This window comes from Pelobates fuscus, chromosome 11 (genome assembly GCF_036172605.1).
Source record: "Pelobates fuscus isolate aPelFus1 chromosome 11, aPelFus1.pri, whole genome shotgun sequence".
Taxonomy (NCBI): Eukaryota; Metazoa; Chordata; class Amphibia; order Anura; family Pelobatidae; genus Pelobates; species Pelobates fuscus.
The window spans coordinates 104,623,875-104,643,434 of record NC_086327.1 but is presented as its reverse complement, the minus strand read 5'-3'; the positions used below and the strand labels follow the sequence as shown (position 1 = coordinate 104,643,434).

Sequence of the window (19,560 nt, the reverse complement as noted above, 5' to 3'; positions counted from 1 at the left end):
TTCCTAAATGCAGCAACCATAGGTTAATTGTTAATTGGAGTTGTCACTTGTGAGGTTTTATGCACAACTCCTGCCTCTCCAATTTACATTGAATTGACTCAGACAAACAACTATTTGGGTTTCTGGCTCTTACAAGTCCAGTCGATTATTTTTTAAATTCAGTTGAGTGAACATAGCTTCAAAAGACAGTCTAACGTATTCATCATGTAACCTCTAATGCAGCAAGTAATTACACACTTTGTGTGATTCATTGTATCAGTCTTCCTGTCTTTAAAATAAATTGGGGAAATTTATCAGAGTGTTCTATTGTGAAAGTAGTACAAAAAAAATTAAAATCAGTCAGTAATGGAATGTGTCTTCTGGGTTCACTAGTTTCCATGGGGATTGCCTTTGGACCAGTTTTTAGAAAATAACAAATTGATAAATAACCCTGAAAGTCTGATTTTTATTTTTTTTTTAGCACTTGGGATATCACTGTATATGATTTTGTATATAGAAAAGGCTGTTTGACCACGATATCCATGCCATTAAACGACCACTCCATGCATCGTAACCACTACAGCCCACTCGGTAATAATCCGGCCTTGCACGACACGACAGGACCACAGAAGGCAGCCACAGGTAAGCTGTCAAACCACTGGCAGACAGTTTGACTACTTACCCTGGGGGGGGGGGGGGGGGGTGGAGGGGAGGGGCATTGTTTGATGAGGTAACTGTTACACCACTCATGCACAGTGTTAACCCTTTTTTTTGTGAAGCTGGACATTTGGTAAGGTTATAGAAGTATTTTATTTGTATTGATTGGAATGCCACAGACAAACTTGCTTTTGTAACAGATATTGTCATTATCATATTCTGCATTATATTTGTTCTAATAGAAACATGTTATTATACCAATGGTCGAAACTTTCCACCTCTTTCCAAGTTATTTTGCTTTATTTATGGCCTGTAGCATATTGCACAAAATGTGCCTCTTTGCGGCTATGCTTGAGGGTACAACACTGAGGTCTATTTAGGGTCATGTGGGATAAATTATTAATGACTATAAGGCGCACCCGAGATTTGAGACACTCTCAGATAAGTACTTTTCCAATGCAAAACAGTCGAATTTTTTTTTTTTTTTAAATAAAGTCTGTGGGGAAGTGCAATGGTTAATCCATGACATTGCTAACAAAAGGGACAGTGACATGGTGATCGTAGACATGACACACTTGTTCCCTGCTCCCATACCCTGGGAGAGAACTGCAGCAAATCGAATAAGGGAGGGAGACAGGTTGGGAGGGGACAGATTGCATATAGTCTCCAAAACTCATAACATTGCATGTTCCTTATTCCTGTCTCAGGATCCAGACAGAGACAAGAACCTGTTTTGTTTACGAGGCACTTTATTAAAGTAATTAACGTGCAGTCCCCCGCCCCCTCCTTATTTAATGAACTCTAATTAAAATAACATAATTACATTTTTGGTTTATGATGTAAGCAGCTACTTTGATAGCTTTCACTCATATATCACACATTTACAGAATGTCTAGAATAACTATATTAAAGTATAAATTCATTGAATATAGTGCCCCTTTATCTGGGAAATAGCAGTTTCTTACACAAGGTGGGATTTACATGAAGAAAGTCTTTTTGTACACGTCTGTAAAATAATATTGTTACACAGCTGCATAACTCACCCATATTACCCATTACATAATCATCGTAGACCGCAAACATCAGAGGAAAAAACAAAACTGTAAAAATGTACATACCCCATATAGTATTTGAAAACTATATAATAATGAGTACAAATAAACCAGAAGTACATAGACAAATATCTACAGAGAACATGTACAATGTAATGTAAAACTGCCCAGGCATATACCACTAAAGCACGCATATAGAAAATAGGGTGGAATGCATACAAAATGTGACCACACTTGCATAGGTGTTTTGTTATTTTGTTAATCTTTAAATTACAATTGTCTGGACCAACGAAACACTGTTTCACTTTACAAATAATAAAAACAAAATGTATACATTGTAATTTTTTTGTACATGTAGCTACTCTTACAACTGTAATTTCTAAACACAAAGTTTAAGGGACACTCTGCTTCACTAAAAGCACCCAGACCTCTTTACCTCAATGAAGTGATCTGGGTGCAGAGGTCCTTTTATTTGAACCCTGCGTAAATTGCAGTTTTGTAGAAAGTGTAGTGTTTCCATTGCATGGATAAACACACCTCTAGTGGCTAACTTCCAGACAGCCTCTATAGCTGTTTCCCTGTGAGAATAGCATTTGATTAGTGCAGTGCAACATTTTACGCACTAGCCTCTCAATGTTTACCCATGAGGAAGCATTGGATTGGCTGAGATTATTAAAACTGATGATCTCAGCCAAGGAGACTGGACCTAGGAAAGGGCTACAATATACGTAAATATGACACAGTGGCCAGACACCTACGCAGTTAGTAAGAAACTACAGCAATAGGAATGTATAACACACAGATGATAAAACTATATATTCCCAGACCCATGCAAAAGTATACATGATATATATTCACTAATCCCTCTCTAGACTGTCATGTAATCTCCCTCCACAGAATGCCGCCTTATCTCTTTTGCCACCTAATTTATTCCTAGACTGCCATCTTACCTCCCCAATACTTCTCCAGACTAATCTCTCTAACACCTCTCCACACTGCCACCTTATCTCCCCTATATCTCTACAGACTACCACCTAATCTCCCTAATTCTTTCCGAGCCTTCTCTACTGTCCGACAGCCACTTCCCCACCTCATTCCTGATCTCAGCCAATCAAATTCTTCTCCATTTGGAATAAATGGGAGGGAAATGTCCATACTCAGCAAATTGACACATTGCTCCAATTAGCATCTCATTATAGAGATTTATTGAGGTAAATGCATCTCTATAGACAGCGTTCAACATCTTCATGCAAAGCGACCCAGGAAGAGTAACAGTCACTAGAGAAGGCTTTAGGCAGCGATGTAAACTGCTGAGGCTGCAAGGACATGCTATGTAGCCCAGAACCACTACGTTAAGCTGTATTGGTTCTGGTGTCTATTGGGTCCCTTTAAGGCACCATAGGCACTAAACTTTAGCTTAATGAAGCAGTTTTGGTGTATGAATGATCCCTAATTCATACAGGATATTTTCATACTGTATATGAACATAGAATAATACAATGTCTTACCTTTTCACTGTATAAACACTGTATCTATTTATTTCGCTCCATTTTTAAATAGCAATTATTGTAATTTCTGAGTGCCTTTTAAATAATACTGGCTGTTTATAACTCAATTTAAACCTGCTAAGCGAGAATAAATCACGTTTGCTATAAATATTTGTGACAATTGTGACCTCTGCTAAGGTGAATTGGTGAAGCTAAGGGGCCTGTGTGAATGGCATTCTCAGACTGCATAAGATTTATTTTACAATGAGTGTACGATAACGTTTACAGTAGTAGAAAACCTCCATCTTCTACACTGACCGGGCAACTTGGACTAAGGATCGATGCAACCTTTGGCACTCCAGATGTTTTGAACTGCACCTCCCATGATGCTTTGCCAGCATTATGGGTATAAGAGCATTATGGGGGATGTAGTCCAGAACATCTGGAGTACCGAAGGTTGCTTATCCCTGAATGGTCAGGTCGCCAAAATCTGACCTACAATGAAACTATGAATTTTACAAAAATAATGGATAACATTGAGACAATCTTTAAAGGAGAAGTGTAGTTTCCCAGGATTTGTAATATTGTGATTACGTTTGACCTATTTTTTACAGAAATATGTTTACATCTTCTAAAATTCTATAAAATTAATGTTGAAATCTACAGCACTGTGTTTAGCTCTTCCCTGAAACTGATCGCCTCCATCTTTGCTTCCTGTCGATCACTGTTATAAACCAGGGGTGTTACTAAGTAGGAGCTGACTGGGGCTGGAGTCCCAAATGGGGTCTTGAGGAGCCACGGATCTAATTTTGGCACTATTTTATTGTTATCCCCGAGTTACATGTAAAACTAAGAAACAATTTGTGTAATTTGTGTCAGTGCTGCTTTAATGTACCATACTTGGTGTTAATAATACGTCTTGGTGTGGGGGTATTGCTGTGGGTGGAGGGCTTTAATGAAGCAGTGAAGGTTTAAACACAGCATGGTTAGAAGTTATTACAGCTGGTCTGGAGTTTAGAAATATCGGTCCATGTAATACGTTTCGGATTATTTGCTAAAGTGATAATTCAAAGTGAATTTCAAATTTACCGCCAAAGTAGCCAAACTGGAAGTATAACTGACTTAGAGAATGTTTCCAGTTTAGGTATTTTACCTTAACCCCTTAAGGACCAAACTTCTGGAATAAAAGGGAATCATGACGTGTCAGACATGTCATGTGTCCTTAAGGGGTTAAATTTGAAATTCACTTTTAATTCACTTTGAATTATCCCTTTATTAAATAAACCTGTCCAACTTTTAGGGCATGGTATAAGGCTGTTTTTAAGAGGGGCTTAATTCAATATATGAGAGGGAGGCCATAAAATTTACCCTTGGGCTGATGCCCCTGAACTTTTTGCTACGTAGAGCAGGGGTACCCAAATTACAGACCCCCAGCTGTAGAACTACAACTCCCATGATGCTATGCATGCCTTCAGAGTGGCAAAGCATCGTGGAAGGTGTGGTTTGAAAACATCGGGGGAACCACTGATCTTGAGGCAGCCATTTTACCTACACTGACCTTCTATGTCATTGAACAAGCACGTTGAGGAAGAGCAGGCACAATGCAACAAGGCAATGTCTGCCCTGGGGAACCACTGATCTTGAGGCAGCCATTTTACCTACACTGCCCTTCTATGTCATTGAACAAGCACGTTGAGGAAGAGCAGGCACAATGCAACAAGGCAATGTCTGCCCTGGTTGGCCCAGGACTAAACTGGATTGCGATGTCATTTGGAGTAGGTTAAGATACATTTAAAAGAGAATGGAGCATTGTATTCAAAAGTATTATACAAGTTATAGATGGTGTTCAGTGTATTTTTTTACGTTATAATTGATAAATACTGAATATTTAAGAATTGACCGTTCCTTTTTAAATTAGTAAAACATAGCCAAATATTTTGTAATCTTGATGGTAGTTCCAGTCCAGAGCAGCTTTTGCATCAATGAATGGCTAGGTCCAAATATCTGTGATGGTATTAATGAACAAAAACATCTATACTGGTTCAAACAAGTGAAACAAAACACAAGATTCTATCTCTTTCCACATCAGTGTATTTGCATGTGCTTCCTAAATGGCGCCTCTGCTGTACTTAAATGATCTCATGTATGTATATATGTACACACAGATGTTTTTCATTCAATCTTGTTTCTGCTCACGTGGTTGCACTGCAGATGCAACATGCCTCTTTTGCAAAAAAAATCTCCAAGGCCTTAGCTTGCAAATCCACATAAACAGTATGGAAAGTTACATATAGAACTGAAGTCTAGTCATTTTTTGTTAATTCAGCACATGCCGTATTGGAACTGTCACTTATGAGATTTTTGCACAACCCAATAGCTAAATTAGCTGTGGGACGTTTTTTAGCTTGACTAAAATTCGTTGTTGTTTTAACTTGTAAATTCCATTAACCCCCGAAGTGCAATATGCATGGGTGCAGACACAAGGGGGTGTATCGCACATTTAAGGAATGGCTCAGCACTTCACAGATTCGAATTCTCAGCAGCATCATGGGTAAGTCATTGTTTCCCAGAACGCAGAACTACTCGTCTTAATATCCAGCAGAGGGGACTGCGCTCCAAAGACATGGTTAACTTCCAATGCAATGGGTTCAAGATAACAGAAGGAAGCATTTTGCCCCAGACCATAAACACGGCCTCAGCTTCCTGTATACATAGGGTTAGAGGTCTAGGCAAGCGGTCTGAATCTCAACAATCTTTATTGGAACATATCCCACTGGCAATGTCAGTCATTTACTGTGACTTTTCCTCAAGGCTTGAGATAGATCACAATAGGTGACCAAAACATTGACAGTGTGATCTGTTCCAATAAACTCTGTTGAGATTGAGAACGCTTACACCTCTTCTTTGGTATTCTAAAACACAGAAGTACAGCAGAGAAAATTGTGTTTTTTTGACTTGACTCTGCAACACACTATCCACTCCAGCAAACGTAAATAGTTATAGTTCCATTTAGAGTTTTAATGCTAAGTGAGAGTCCCCAGCAGTCAATCACCTCTGTGCTTCTTGGGCTAATGAGGAAGCATTAGCTGAGAGCACCAACTGACCCTGTTCAGTCTATTACAGTGCTCATTGTTGGTATGAATTCGTATGGCTATAAGAAAGTATATAGTCACTGCCTTAGCCAGTACTGCTCAAACATGGTTTAAAACTGGGTGCAAGGACAACGCCAGGGGACTTCACGCACTGTAACCAATTCAGTCACAACCAATAACAATTCAGTAACAACCAATGACAATTCAGTGTTAACCAATGCTTGCCTGTCTCAACCATTCTAAAATGTTTAGTGCTTTTAGTCTTTGGCTGAGATCATCAATCCTGATGATCTCAACAAATCCAATGCTTCCCCATAAGAAAGTATTGAGAGCTCAGCATGGGCGTCCGCAGGAATTTTTCCGGGGGGGGGGGGGGGGCGGGGGGGCATAATTGTAATGACATCTATGCTTGGCCCCTTTTTGACAGTGTCATGAAGGGGAGGAGCATAGTCATTATCACATAAAGCCAGGGTGAATAGCGTTTTCACAACAATGGTGTCAGGAATACATGTTTGTATTCCTGACACTAGAGTGTTCCTTTAAGCAAATTAAAGGAACATTCTGGTCACCATAACAACTTCATCTAAATGAAAATGCTATGATGCCAGGAAGCCCCTGGGTGCTCTCTTTCCTTTAAGGGGTTAAACTGCTCTAAGCCAATCGCTAGTTCCCGGTTCATAACAGTTTTTTTACTTTTTTTATGAATGGGGAGCTAGTGATTGGCTTAGAGTGCCAGCTGACCACTCTAGCCAATCAGCGACACCCCTACCCAGCGGCACTCTGTGCTTCCTGACACTCAGTAAATAAAAGTGAACACATTAACACTGATATTTTTTTTACCTGGGGAGATGAGAAGGTCCAAAGTTTCCCTGCCAGGCCCAGGTACCAAAGCCTTATGATGTGGTGTCCAGAATAAAGTGGAGGGTTCACTTCATTTGTCCTTCCTGCTCCAATCTCCTTTTCTTCTCCTTCATTTGACAGTCTTCTTTTTCTTCTGACACTGTCTTCTATATTTGGCTCCTTCTGCTCCTTTACCTTTCTGCTCCTTTCTGCTTATTTTGCGCCCTTCTGATTCCTTTCTGCTCCTTGCAGACCCTTTCTGCTCCTTCTCCTACTTTAGCTTTGTGCTCCTTGCTGTCCCTTTCTGCTCCTTCACCTTTGTGCTCCTTCTGTCCCTTTCTGCTCCTTGCAGACTCTTCATTTAGGCTGCACCCACACCCCCCATGCCTCATTTCCCTAATCTATAAGCTGCCCCCCCCATGCCTCACCTATAAGCTGTCCCTCCATGCCTCACCTATAAGCTGCCCCACATGACTCACTTATAAGCTGCCCCCCCATGCATCACTTGCCTCACCTATAGGCTGCCCCCCCATGCATCACTTGCCTCACCTATAGGCTGCCCCCCCACATGCCTCACCTATAGGCTGCCCCCCCCACATGCCTCACCTATAGGCTGCCCCCCCCACATGCCTCACCTATAGGCTGCCCCCCCACATGCCTCACCTATAGGCTGCCCCCCCACATGCCTCACCTATAGGCTGCCCCCCCACATGCCTCACCTATAGGCTGCCCCCCCACATGCCTCACCTATAGGCTGCCCCCCCACATGCCTCACCTATAGGCTGCCCCCCCCACATGCCTCACCTATAGGCTGCCCCCCCACATGCCTCACCTATAGGCTGCCCCCCCACATGCCTCACCTATAGGCTGCCCCCCCACATGCCTCACCTATAGGCTGCCCCCCCACATGCCTCACCTATAGGCTGCCCCCCCCACATGCCTCACCTATAGGCTATCTCCCCCCCCATCCCTCACTCCCCTAATCTATAGGCTATTTTAAACCCCCCATTCCATCCCTCACTTACCTGATGTGTAGGCTGTCTCTGGCTGCATGTGTTGCTCCCCTGCGGTTTCAATCAGCAGAGAGAAGCAGGGATAGATGCAGCTTCCTATCCCTGTCTCTCTCCATACCGGCCGGCGCCGGTATTGCAGTTCATTTTAAATCTCACGAAAAATAGCAGCACAAGCTGAAAAATGAACCCCCTGCGGACGCCCATGGAGCCCAGTGTGCATGCGTGGTAAAACACCGTGTTGCACCAAACAGATGGTCTTGACTTTCTGATAAAGCTGAGTTTCACTCGTATGACAGCCAATAAAGGCTGTAATGTAAACATTGCCTTTTCTACAGTACAGCAATATTTTCTGTTGCAAGGTTAAAAAACTATAGGGACATGGCACCCAGATCACTTATTTAAGATGAAGGAGTCTGGGTGCCTATAGTGTCCCTTTAAGATGTAAAATAAATAGATGTAACATGGGTGGGTGGATGTATATAACGTAGTTTGGTCATGCATTAAAATAGTTAAGATGAATTGCTAAATGATGCAGTTTTACAGGAAATTGCCTGTGCACATCAAAAGGTGGAATTTGGGCTCTTGCATTATCAGAAAGAGTGCCAGACTGGGCAGTTGTCTGATCTGTCTTGTGGGATACCAGGCTGTAATTGAACTATTGAAAATACCCATTTTGCCACCTGGAAAACACTTGAAGACGAGTTAAAGATCATCCTTAGCCACAATATGAATTCATTATTATAACCATTTTTATTTGTATAATAATATAATTTCACTGACGTTATATGTGCCTATAGTGTCCCTTTAAAAGCACATTTCAAGCAGAATTAACAGAGTTTCCTCTAAGTTTTACCAATAATTTGGATTTGTCTTGCGAATTCTCCACAATCCCTGGTTTAAGGAATTAACCTCACAGGGACGGAACGTTAGCCCATGAGGGAAGGTGTTGTACAGAGATACATTATTTACATAACCGATGGTTTTCATGCCTGAAGCCCTTAATTATAGGAATAATGAACATATGGCACAAGACATTTATCGGAATATACAGGAACAAAGAAATGGAAAAATATACAAAATAATATTAGACTTCATGTGACTCCCTATTTTCTCACACTTTTCGTAAGAGGAGCCGTTTAACCTATTTCCTTCCACAAGCAGTCAGCAAGAGCACAACAGAGACATGAGGGTTGACCTGAGGGTAGGGAACATTTTGCTCTAACCACCAACAAGTGCTTCCGCCCAGTGTCTACCCTGCAGGCAGAGTACGCAAGACTCATTGTCGCCTCGGAGCGGCTCGGTTCTCTTTAGATTAATGCCAATAGGAAGATTTCTCATGTTAGCAACAAAGGATATAGAGATTGTTTATGTATTTTCATTTTACGATCACAAAACGAGAAACAAGAACTGATTGTGCCAATTTTTTAATTTTCTTATTTTAGACTTCTTTTAATTCTTGCATACAATGCAAGGTACACACGAATGTCTATAGTAAATTGATGCATTGTTTATACATACAATGGAACAGATTTAATTAAAGCTGTTGCATGGAACACTGTGGAAAAGAAAACCTTTCCATGAAATCCCTATGTGTCAGTAGGACATTCTGTATTATTCTACGTTACTCAGTACTGGCTGTGAGCCCTTTAAAGTTATACGTATTTTTTTCAAAAATCTATAAGTCAGTATTGGTCTACCTGTCTGTATATCTATCTTAATATATTAGAGCGAGAGAGAGAGATAGATAGATAAATGGATAATTGGACAGATAGGTATATGATAGATAGATAGGTAGGTAGATAGATAAAGTGGCATACCTACAACTGTCATAGGGGTTGCAGCTGGGACCAGGTTCATCACTCCAGGGGGCCCGGCCACAGCTGCAACCCCGGCAACTCATGCGACCGTGACTGACAGCATACCTTCACGGTTAGTGCACTGCAGCACCGACCAGGGCCCGCAGGTTGCCGGGTTAATGGCAGGAGGGGAACACTGTGCTGTGCTGCTTCCCTCCTGCCGCTGTGTGAACCGATTGGAACGCATCTGACAGGAAGTGTTCATTGAGAGAGCTCTTCCTGTCAATCCTGATACCGCCCTCCCTGTGAAAGTTACAGAAGGGGAGGGGAAGAGGAAATGGAGACGCATGTTGGGGTTGGGGGGCAGAGGGAATGGAGACACATGTTGGGGCGGGGGGAAAGAGGGAATGGAGACACGTGTTGGGGCTGGGGGTGGAAATGGGACACATGGAGGGACTGGGGGGAGAGGGAATGAGACACATGGAAGGACTGGGAGAGAGGGAATGGGTCACATGGAGGGGGTGGGGGAAAGGGAATGGGATATATGGAGGGGCTGGAGTGGGAGAAAATAGAGACACATGTTGGGGCGGGGGGAAAGAGGGAATGGAGAAACATGTTGGGGCTGAGGGTGGAAATGGGACACATGGAGGGACTGGGGGAGAGGGAATGAGTCACATGAAGGGGTGGGGGGAGGGAATGGGGGTATATGGATGGCTGGGGGGGAGGGAATATAGACACATGTTGGGGTTGGGGGGTAGGAATGAGACACATGGAGGGACTGGGGGAGAGAGGGAATTAGACACAGAGAAGGACTAGGGGGAGAGGGTATGAGTCACATGGAGCGGTTAGTGTAGGGAATGGGATACATCAAGCATGTCAAACATGCGGCCCACAATGCATATATTTGCGGCCCACCTGCCCTGGGGCCACTTTGTGTTGTGGCTGCAACCCAGGGCTGGCGCGTCCATAAGGCGGCACAGGCGGCCGCCTTAGGGCGCACGGGCTCTGGGGGCACAAGATTTCAGTGACCGGCAGGAGGGAAGCTCTCCCTCCTGCCGGGCCACCATCTCGGCCCCCGGTGCTGCGTGCGGCTGTGCCGTAATCAGACGCGGCGAGGGAGCTCTAACCTCTCTGCTCTGCTCCCTCGCGCGCTGTCTGCTGATACCGCGGGAGCCGGAATATGACGTCATATTCCGGCTCCCGTGGTATCAGCAGACAGCGCGCGAGGGAGCTGGAGCAGCGAGGTTAGAGCTCCCTCACCGCGTCTGATCTCAGCACAGCCGCACGCCGCCCAACAGCCCCACTGGACCCCAGGGAAGGATTCATCATCCACACCAGCTCTCCAGGTAGGGAGGCTGGGTGGAAAATATTTATTTATAAAATAATTAGTGAGTGTATGTGTGTATGTGTGTGTGTGAGTGTATGTGAGTGTGTGTGTGTGTGTATGTGTCTGTGTGTGAGTGTATGTGTGAGTGTATGTGTCTGTGAGTGACAGAGTGTGTGTCTGTGAGTGACAGTGTGTGTCTGTGAGTGGCAGCGTGTGCGTCTGTGAGTGGCAGCGTGTGCGTCTGTGAGTGGCAGCGTGTGCGTCTGTGAGTGGCAGCGTGTGCGTCTGTGAGTGACAGTGTGTGTCTGTGAGTGACAGAGTGTGTGCGTCTGTGAGTGGCAGCGTGTGCGTCTGTGAGTGGCAGCGTGTGCGTCTGTGAGTGACAGTGTGTGCGTCTGTGAGTGACAGTGTGTGCGTCTGTGAGTGGAAGCGTGTGCGTCTGTGAGTGACAGAATGTGTGCGTCTGTGAGTGACAGAGTGTGTGCATCTGTGAGTGACAGAGTGTGTGCATCTGTGAGTGACAGAGTGTGTGCGTCTGTGAGTGACAGAGTGTGTGCGTCTGTGAGTGACAGAGTGTGTGCGTCTGTGAGTGACAGAGTGTGTGCGTCTGTGAGTGACAGAGTGTGTGCGTCTGTGAGTGACAGAGTGTGTGCGTCTGTGAGTGACAGAGTGTGTGCGTCTGTGAGTGACAGAGGGTGCGTCTGTGAGTGACAGAGTGTGTGCGTCTGTGAGTGACAGTGTGTGCGTCTGTGAGTGACAGAGTGTGTGCGTCTGTGAGTGACAGTGTGTGCGTCTGTGAGTGACAGTGTGTGCGTCTGTGAGTGACAGTGTGTGCGTCTGTGAGTGGAAGCGTGTGCGTCTGTGAGTGACAGTATGTGTCTGTGAGTGACAGAGTGTGTGCGTCTGAGAGTGACAGTATGTGTCTGTGAGTGACAGAGTGTGTGCATCTGAGTGACAGCGTGTGTCTGTGAGTGACAGCGTGTGTGTGTGAGTAAGTGCGTCTGTGTGTGTGCATGTGAGTGTATGAGTGTGTCTGTCAGTGTATGATGAGTGTGTTTGTCAGTGTATGAGTGTGTGTCTGTCAAATCAGTGAGAGTATGTTTGTCATTGAGTCTGTGTGTGACTATCAGTGTGTCTGTCAATGAGTCTGTGTCTGTCAGTGACGTATGTGTGTTTGTCATTGAGTGTGTGACTGTCAGTGTGTACAGAGTGTAGCGGAGCGCGGTACAGGAGCTTCTGTTTCCTGTACCTGGCCAGACTGACAGGAGGTGCTCACAGAGAGAGCACTCCCTGTCAGTTCGGCCGGGTACAGAAAACTGAAGCTCCTGTACCGCGCTCCGCTCCGCTACACTCTGTACACACTGACACACCAGGAAGGGGAGTGTGACCACTAAAGGGGTGTGGGGTGCACCAAGGGACAGGGAGGGAATGGGAGAGAAACACCAAGAGACAGGGAAAAGAGGGGGTAGGGGAAAAGAACACTAAGGGACAGGGAAGGGACCATTAATGGTCAGGGAGGGGAGAGGGGCTGGTTAAGAGGCACATAGGTGAAGATGGTTTTTTTTTTTTGGGGGGGGGCGGAAAAATGCATCTTCGCCTATGTACCTAAAAATCCAAGCACCGGCCCTGCTGCAACCACAAAATATATTTCCTGTCTGATTCTTGTCTTCCCTCCCACAGCCGATTGCCTGCTCCAACCAACCACTCACCCTTCCCTCCTGCTCTGAGTGCCAGAGGAGCGACTGGCCTGCTTGAGCAGAGAAGAGCAGGACTGGAGGAGGGACCTGTGTAGTGTGTCAAATTTGGGAGGGGGGGGGGCATTGTATTAATTTGAGGGAGGGAGGGTACTGTGTACTAAATTGGGCAGGGGGCAGTGTATTAATTTGAGGGAGGGAGGGGGCAGTGTATTAAATTGGGGGAAGGAGTGGGCAGTGTATTAGAGTAGTGGTTGGGGGAGGCAGTGTATTAGAGTGGGGCAGTGCATTAAATTGGGGGAGGGAGGAGGTCAGTGTTTTAAAGTGGTGGGAGGGGGCAGTATGTTTAATTGGGGGGAGGGCAGTGTATTAAATTGGGGGAGGAATGGGGGCAGTGTATTAAATTAGAGTGCTGGGAGGAGGGGAAGTGTATTCAATTAGAGTGGAGGGAGGAGGGTCAGGATATTAGATTAAGGGGTAGTGTATTCGATTGGTTGGAGGGGGCAGTGTATTAGAGTGGTGGGAGGGGGCACTGTGTTACATTTGGGGTAGAGCAGTGTATTAATTTGGGGGAGGAAGGGAGTAGTGTATTAGCATTGTTGGAGGCAGGCAGTGTTTTAAATTGGGGGAGGGCAGTGTATTAAATAGAGGGAGGGAGAGGGCACAGTATTAATTTGGGGGAGGGAGGGCAGTGCATTGAATTTGGGGGCAATGTATTGGATTTGTGGGCAGTGTATTAGAATGGGGGGAGGGGCAGTGTATTAGGTTGGGTCTGCATGGAGGCACTGAACGCTCCCCATGGAGATGCTAATTGGCCACACAGGATTTTACCACACATGCACAATAGCCTTCCAATGCTTTCCTGTGGAAAAGCATTGCATTGGCTGAGATCATCATGTTTGATGATCTCAGCCAAAGTGAAGAACACACTCATAGGACTTCAAAATAAACAAGATAACGTAATTTGTTTTTTACAACTATGCAACGGCATACATTCACCATTTCAGTCCCATTACCAAACTTTTCTTAATATGTCAAGGTAGTTGGACTGAAATATTGGTTATATGCAAATACATATCTCCTTAAAATATATTTGCTCTTTTGTTTACTTTGAAGCACTACGAGGACATCCAGTGTCAGTTACTTTTTTAAATAAACCTATGTTTCTATGAAAACTGAAGTTTTTGTTTTTTTGCGGCCCACATAAACTTAAACCTTGTTAGAGTTTGAGTTTGAAACGCTTGGGATACATGGAGGGGCTGGGGGGACAAGGGAATGGAGACCATGGAGAGGCTGAAGTGGGAGGGAATGGGACACATGGAAGGACTGGCAGGATGGAATGAGAAACATGGAGGGACTGAGGGACTGAGGGACTGGAGGGAGGGAATGAGACACAAGGAAGGAGTGGGGGAGAGGGAATTGGAAAAATGGAGGGACTGGGGGTGGGGGGGAATTAGAGTAAAATAGTGTCATTGAGGAGTTTTGAGTAAATCATAATAAACCATAAGACCTATGAACACATGCAGGGTTATTTACTAAAATAATGCATTCTTCACCATTATTTGCCCTTAATATAACATGATTTTTTAGGGTTCAGGCTAGGGTTCTTGTTAAAGTTGAGGTTATAGTTATGGCTAGGAGTCTGGTTAGGGTTAGAGTTACTTGAATCTCAGGATTGCTTCAGTATTTACGCTCCCAGGGCAGCAGCTCTTATTTGCAGCTGCCATCATTCATACAGATCCTATCTCAATAGTAATAGACTGGCAGAGGAGCTGGTATGACAAAATTGCACTGTTTCTGTGTCCCGAGATTCTCTCTAGAATATTTAATAGAAGAGAATAGAATAAAAAAAACAGTGCAGCTAAAATAGCAACAGTTGCCTGCGAGTGTAACTCGCACTAAATGCAGGTAGATCAGGGCATCCATGTCCTAAAATTAGGGACCCCATACTGCAGAGTGTCAGTCAAACTGTTTATTACGGAAAATAATATGTGGATCATGTCATCCACTGTGTGGCAAAGGGCTTTAAAACATGTTTGCTCATTAAAATAAAACAGACCAACTACTTTAAGTAGATGGTTGAATGAATGGATTGCCCGACAATGTGACGAACATTATGACAGACAGACAGACAAACAAACAAACAAACAAACAATACGTGTTCCAAGATGATTTTGTTTTCCTGTTGAGACTTTCTTGTTTCAATAACCTTTGGTTCTCCTAAAGCAGTAAGGGTAAGAATATTAAAGTTTAATGGTGCTTGTTTCTGAACAGTGTTCAAATATATATAAAGGTGGAATGGATGATGTTTTATTTCTGCATTTTATTATAGAACTATCATATGCAGCGACATAAAATAAATAAAGTAACTTCGATATATTCTTTTAATAAAAATATTATTTAGGGGAATATTGCCATTCATAGAGAGAAATAAAATGCTTAGTAATCAGCTAACAGGATTATAATTTCATCACAAACAACATATTTATAAAGGGTGTTGAACTAAAGTGATTCCGATTTCAAGAGATTCACATTTTCCAGAATATGAACCTGATGTAAGACTGCCCTCTAAAGGTCATCTTCCAAATGGCAACAAGAAAGAAATATAAAAAAAGGAAAGCTGGATTTTATCAATACATCCAGAGCAATATTATAACTATTATTATCTCCATTTATATAGAACCAACATATTACGAGGTGCTTTATAATATCAAAAAGGGGGGAATTTTACAATACAAATGTTACAGGAACAATAGGTTGATGAGGATCCTGTTCAAACGAGCTTACAATCTAGAAGAGGTGGGGTATAAAAACACAATAGGAAGAGCTTACAATCTAGAAGGGATGGGATATAAAAACACAATAGGAAGAGCTTACAATTTAGAAGAGGAGGATATAAAAACACAATAGGAAGAGCTTACAATCTAGAAGAGGTGGGCTATTAAAACACAATAGGAAGAGTTTACAATCTAGAAGAGGTGGGGTATAAAACCACAATAGGAAGAGCTTACAATCTAGAAGAAGTGAGATATAAAAACACAATAGGAAGAGCTTACAATCTAGAAGAGATGGGATATTAAAACACAATAGGAAGAGCTTGCAATCTAGAAGAGGTGGGATATTAAAACACAATAGGAAGAGTTTACAATCTAGAAGAGGTGGGATATTAAAACACAATAGGAAGAGTTTACAATCTAGACGAGGTGGGGTATAAAAACACAATAGGAAGAGCTTACAATCTAGAAGAAGTGAGATATAAAAAGACAATAGGAAGAGCTTCCAATCTAGAAGAGATGGGATATAAAAACACAATAGGAAGAACTTCCAATCTAAAAGAGGTGGGATATTAAAACACAATAGGAAGAGCTTACAATCTAGAAGAGGTGGGATATTAAAACACAATAGGAAGAGCTTGCAATCTAGACGAGGTGGGGTATAAAAACACAATAGGAAGAGCTTACAATCTAGAAGAAGTGAGATATAAAAACACAATAGGAAGAGCTTCCAATCTAGAAGAGATGGGATATAAAAACACAATAGGAAGAGCTTCCAATCTAAAAGAGGTGGGATATTAAAACACAATAGGAAGAGCTTACAATCTAGAAGAGGTGGGATATTAAAACACAATAGGAAGAGCTTGCAATCTAGAAGAGGTGGGATATTAAAACACAATAGGAAGAGCTTGCAATCTAGAAGAGGTGGGATATTAAAACACAATAGGAAGAGCTTCCAATCTAGAAGAGGTGGGATATTAAAACACAATAGGAAGAGCTTGCAATCTAGAAGAGGAGGGTATAAAAACACAATAGGAAGAGCTTACAATCTAGAAGAGGTGGGATATTAAAACACAATAGGAAGAGCTTACAATCTAGAAGAGGAGGGTATAAAAACACAATAGGAAGAGCTTACAATCTAGAAGAGGTGGGGTATAAAACCACAATAGGAAGAGCTTACAATCCAGAAGAAGTGAGATATAAAAACACAATAGGAAGAGCTTACAATCTAGAAGAGGTGGGATATTAAAACACAATAGGAAGAGCTTACAATCTAAAAGAGGTGGGGTATAAAAACACAATAGGAAGAGCTTACAATCTAGAAGAGATGGGATATTAAAACACAATAGGAAGAGCTTGCAATCTAGAAGAGGAGGGTATAAAACCACAATAGGAAGAGCTTACAATCTAGAAGAGGTGGGGTATAAAAACACAATAGGAAGAGCTTACAATCCAGAAGAAGTGAGATATAAAACCACAATAGGAAGAGCTTACAATCTAGAAGAGGTGGGATATTAAAACACAATAGGAAGAGCTTACAATCTAAAAGAGGTGGGGTATAAAACACAATAGGAAGAGCTTACAATCTAGAAGAGGAGGGTATAAAACCACAATAGGAAGAGCTTACAATCTAGAAGAGGTGGGATATAAAAACACAATAGGAAGAGCTTACAATCTAGAAGAGGCGGGTTATTAAAACACAATAGGAAGAGCTTACAATCTAGAAGAGGCGGGTTATTAAAACACAATAGGAAGAGCTTACAATCTAGAAGAGGCGGGATAATAAAACACAATAGGAAGAGCTTACAATCTAGAAGAGGCGGGATATTAAAACACAATAGGAAGAGCTTACTGTCACGACACTCCTTAGCTGATTTGCCTTCGAGCAGTACTCATACTCACCACTGTTTCTGTTTGGCACTGTTCCTGATTTCTTTTCATTAAGCACTTCACCTGGTCCTTGTTTAGCACCTATTTAGTTTGGGTTCTCCCCTCACTCCTGGCCAGATCATTGCCTTTTGTTTCCTGTTTCCTGTGTTCTTGGCTCCTGGCTCCTGCATACTGTGAATTGGTCCTGTTTCCTGTGTCCTCCTGACCCTGCGTTATTGTGTCCTCCGATCCTGTGTTCTGGTTCCGTGGTTCCGGCTTTACTACCAGTGATCCTGTCCCTGCAGACTTGTTCATTGATTTTCCGTTGGATCTTGATGTCACTATATTTGTCTTGTGACTCTGGACCTGTGCCCTACCTGATAATCGTGGTAGCTGCACAATCCTACCCTTATACCATGGGTAGGCAACATTCGGCTCTACAGATGTTGTGGACTACATCTCCCTTGATGCTTTGCCAGCAATATGGCTGTAAAAGCATTATGGGAGATGTAGTCCAAAACATCTGTAGAGCCGAAGGTTGCCTACCCCTGCCTTATACCAAAGGACTGTTTCAATATTTGTTGCCTGCACGATTAGTGCTAATTTTGATTTATGGTATATATTTTGTGGCCTTGTCTGTGTGTGTGTGTATATATATATATATATATATATATATATATATATATATATATATATATATATATATATATATTGTTTTGCGTTTTCCTTTGGTTTCCTGTAAATATATTTATCTCTTGATTTATCCTATTTATTTGTGTCTTGGCATTTATTTCTCTGCTGAATGGGTTCCCACATTTAAAGTGACAGTGCTGTTCCAGGGCAGCACCCCTTCATGTCATTACAGAATGATCTGGCCATTTGGAACCAGCAGAGAATAATGTCCATGATCACGATGGATAAAACTGTTGGTATTAACGCTGATTCACAGCAAGAGTATGCTCTCATTAAGACTGGTTATGATCAGTTAAAACATATCCAGCGGCAGATAGAAAAGGCCTCTGCCTTATGCTTGTCTACTATAACTGTTTCTTTCCAAGTTCAGAAATCTGTATTATGTGGACTTATCACTGAACTGCAAATTTATCACAAACAAATATGTGACCCTTTGTTTTCTCTGCTACCTAACTGCAAAAAATGGTTGAGAAAGCCCCCTGTGATTAATAGGGTGAATGAACTTCTTTGTGTGTCTCTTAAAGAAACCTCACGTAACAAATCATCATTTATGCAGAAACAGTTAAGATGTATGCACAATAATTACATTGCCCTGATTCCCGAAATTAATTTTCTTATCGATCTAGTACAGGAAAGGATGAGTGTCGTTATGTCTGATAATGATGTTTACATTCCCTTTCCTAATTTGCATAGCATCCCTAATCCTCCTGACTCTGACTTGGACAAATGGCTTGTTGATCCTCCCGACTGCAAAACCGAAGTTCCTTGTGAATTTAAAGCTGAATGCTTTCCAGCCCAAACTGAAGACGAAGATGTTGAGGGGTTATATAGCACTGGCGATACCCTCATGGGCCAGGTCTTTGATGAACTGGGTGCTCGTTGCATAGCAGCTTTGGAGGATGAGCAGTCTGAATGTGAAGGTAGTACCCTTATACCACCGTCTCTTTTCTGCAAAATCCACTCGCCTATTCCCCAAGTGAGAATACCGACTACCAAGATGAACGATCTTAACACCGTTCAGGAGGGTACAAGTCTGGTCAGAGAGTGTCTCAAGCAAAGTATGCCCAGCCACGAAGCAGAAACAGACTCCCCTGAGTCTGCAACCAGAGATACTGTAAGTGTCAACCCAAATACTGACTCTATGGAATCAGAGGTTCCAATTTCTCCACCTCTTCCCAAGTCATCCTACAAATTTGACTCAGATCAAATAGACATGGCTGAGTCATCTAATACTGGAGACTCGAAACTAGAAGAGTCACCTATAAAATTTGCTGCGGGTGATGCAAG

At 42.8% G+C, this 19,560-nt stretch overlaps 1 protein-coding gene across 1 annotated transcript in view; it reads left to right on the top strand.

Moving 5' to 3' along the window:
• Nucleotides 1–597: 597 nt before the first annotated feature.
• Nucleotides 598–19,560, top strand: part of SDF4 (stromal cell derived factor 4) — a 125,980-nt gene continuing 107,017 nt past the window's right edge. The window contains exon 1 of the mRNA XM_063436866.1: nt 598–621. The gene's annotated coding sequence lies outside the window, so the exon portion shown is untranslated. The remainder of the gene's footprint in view (nt 622–19,560) is intronic.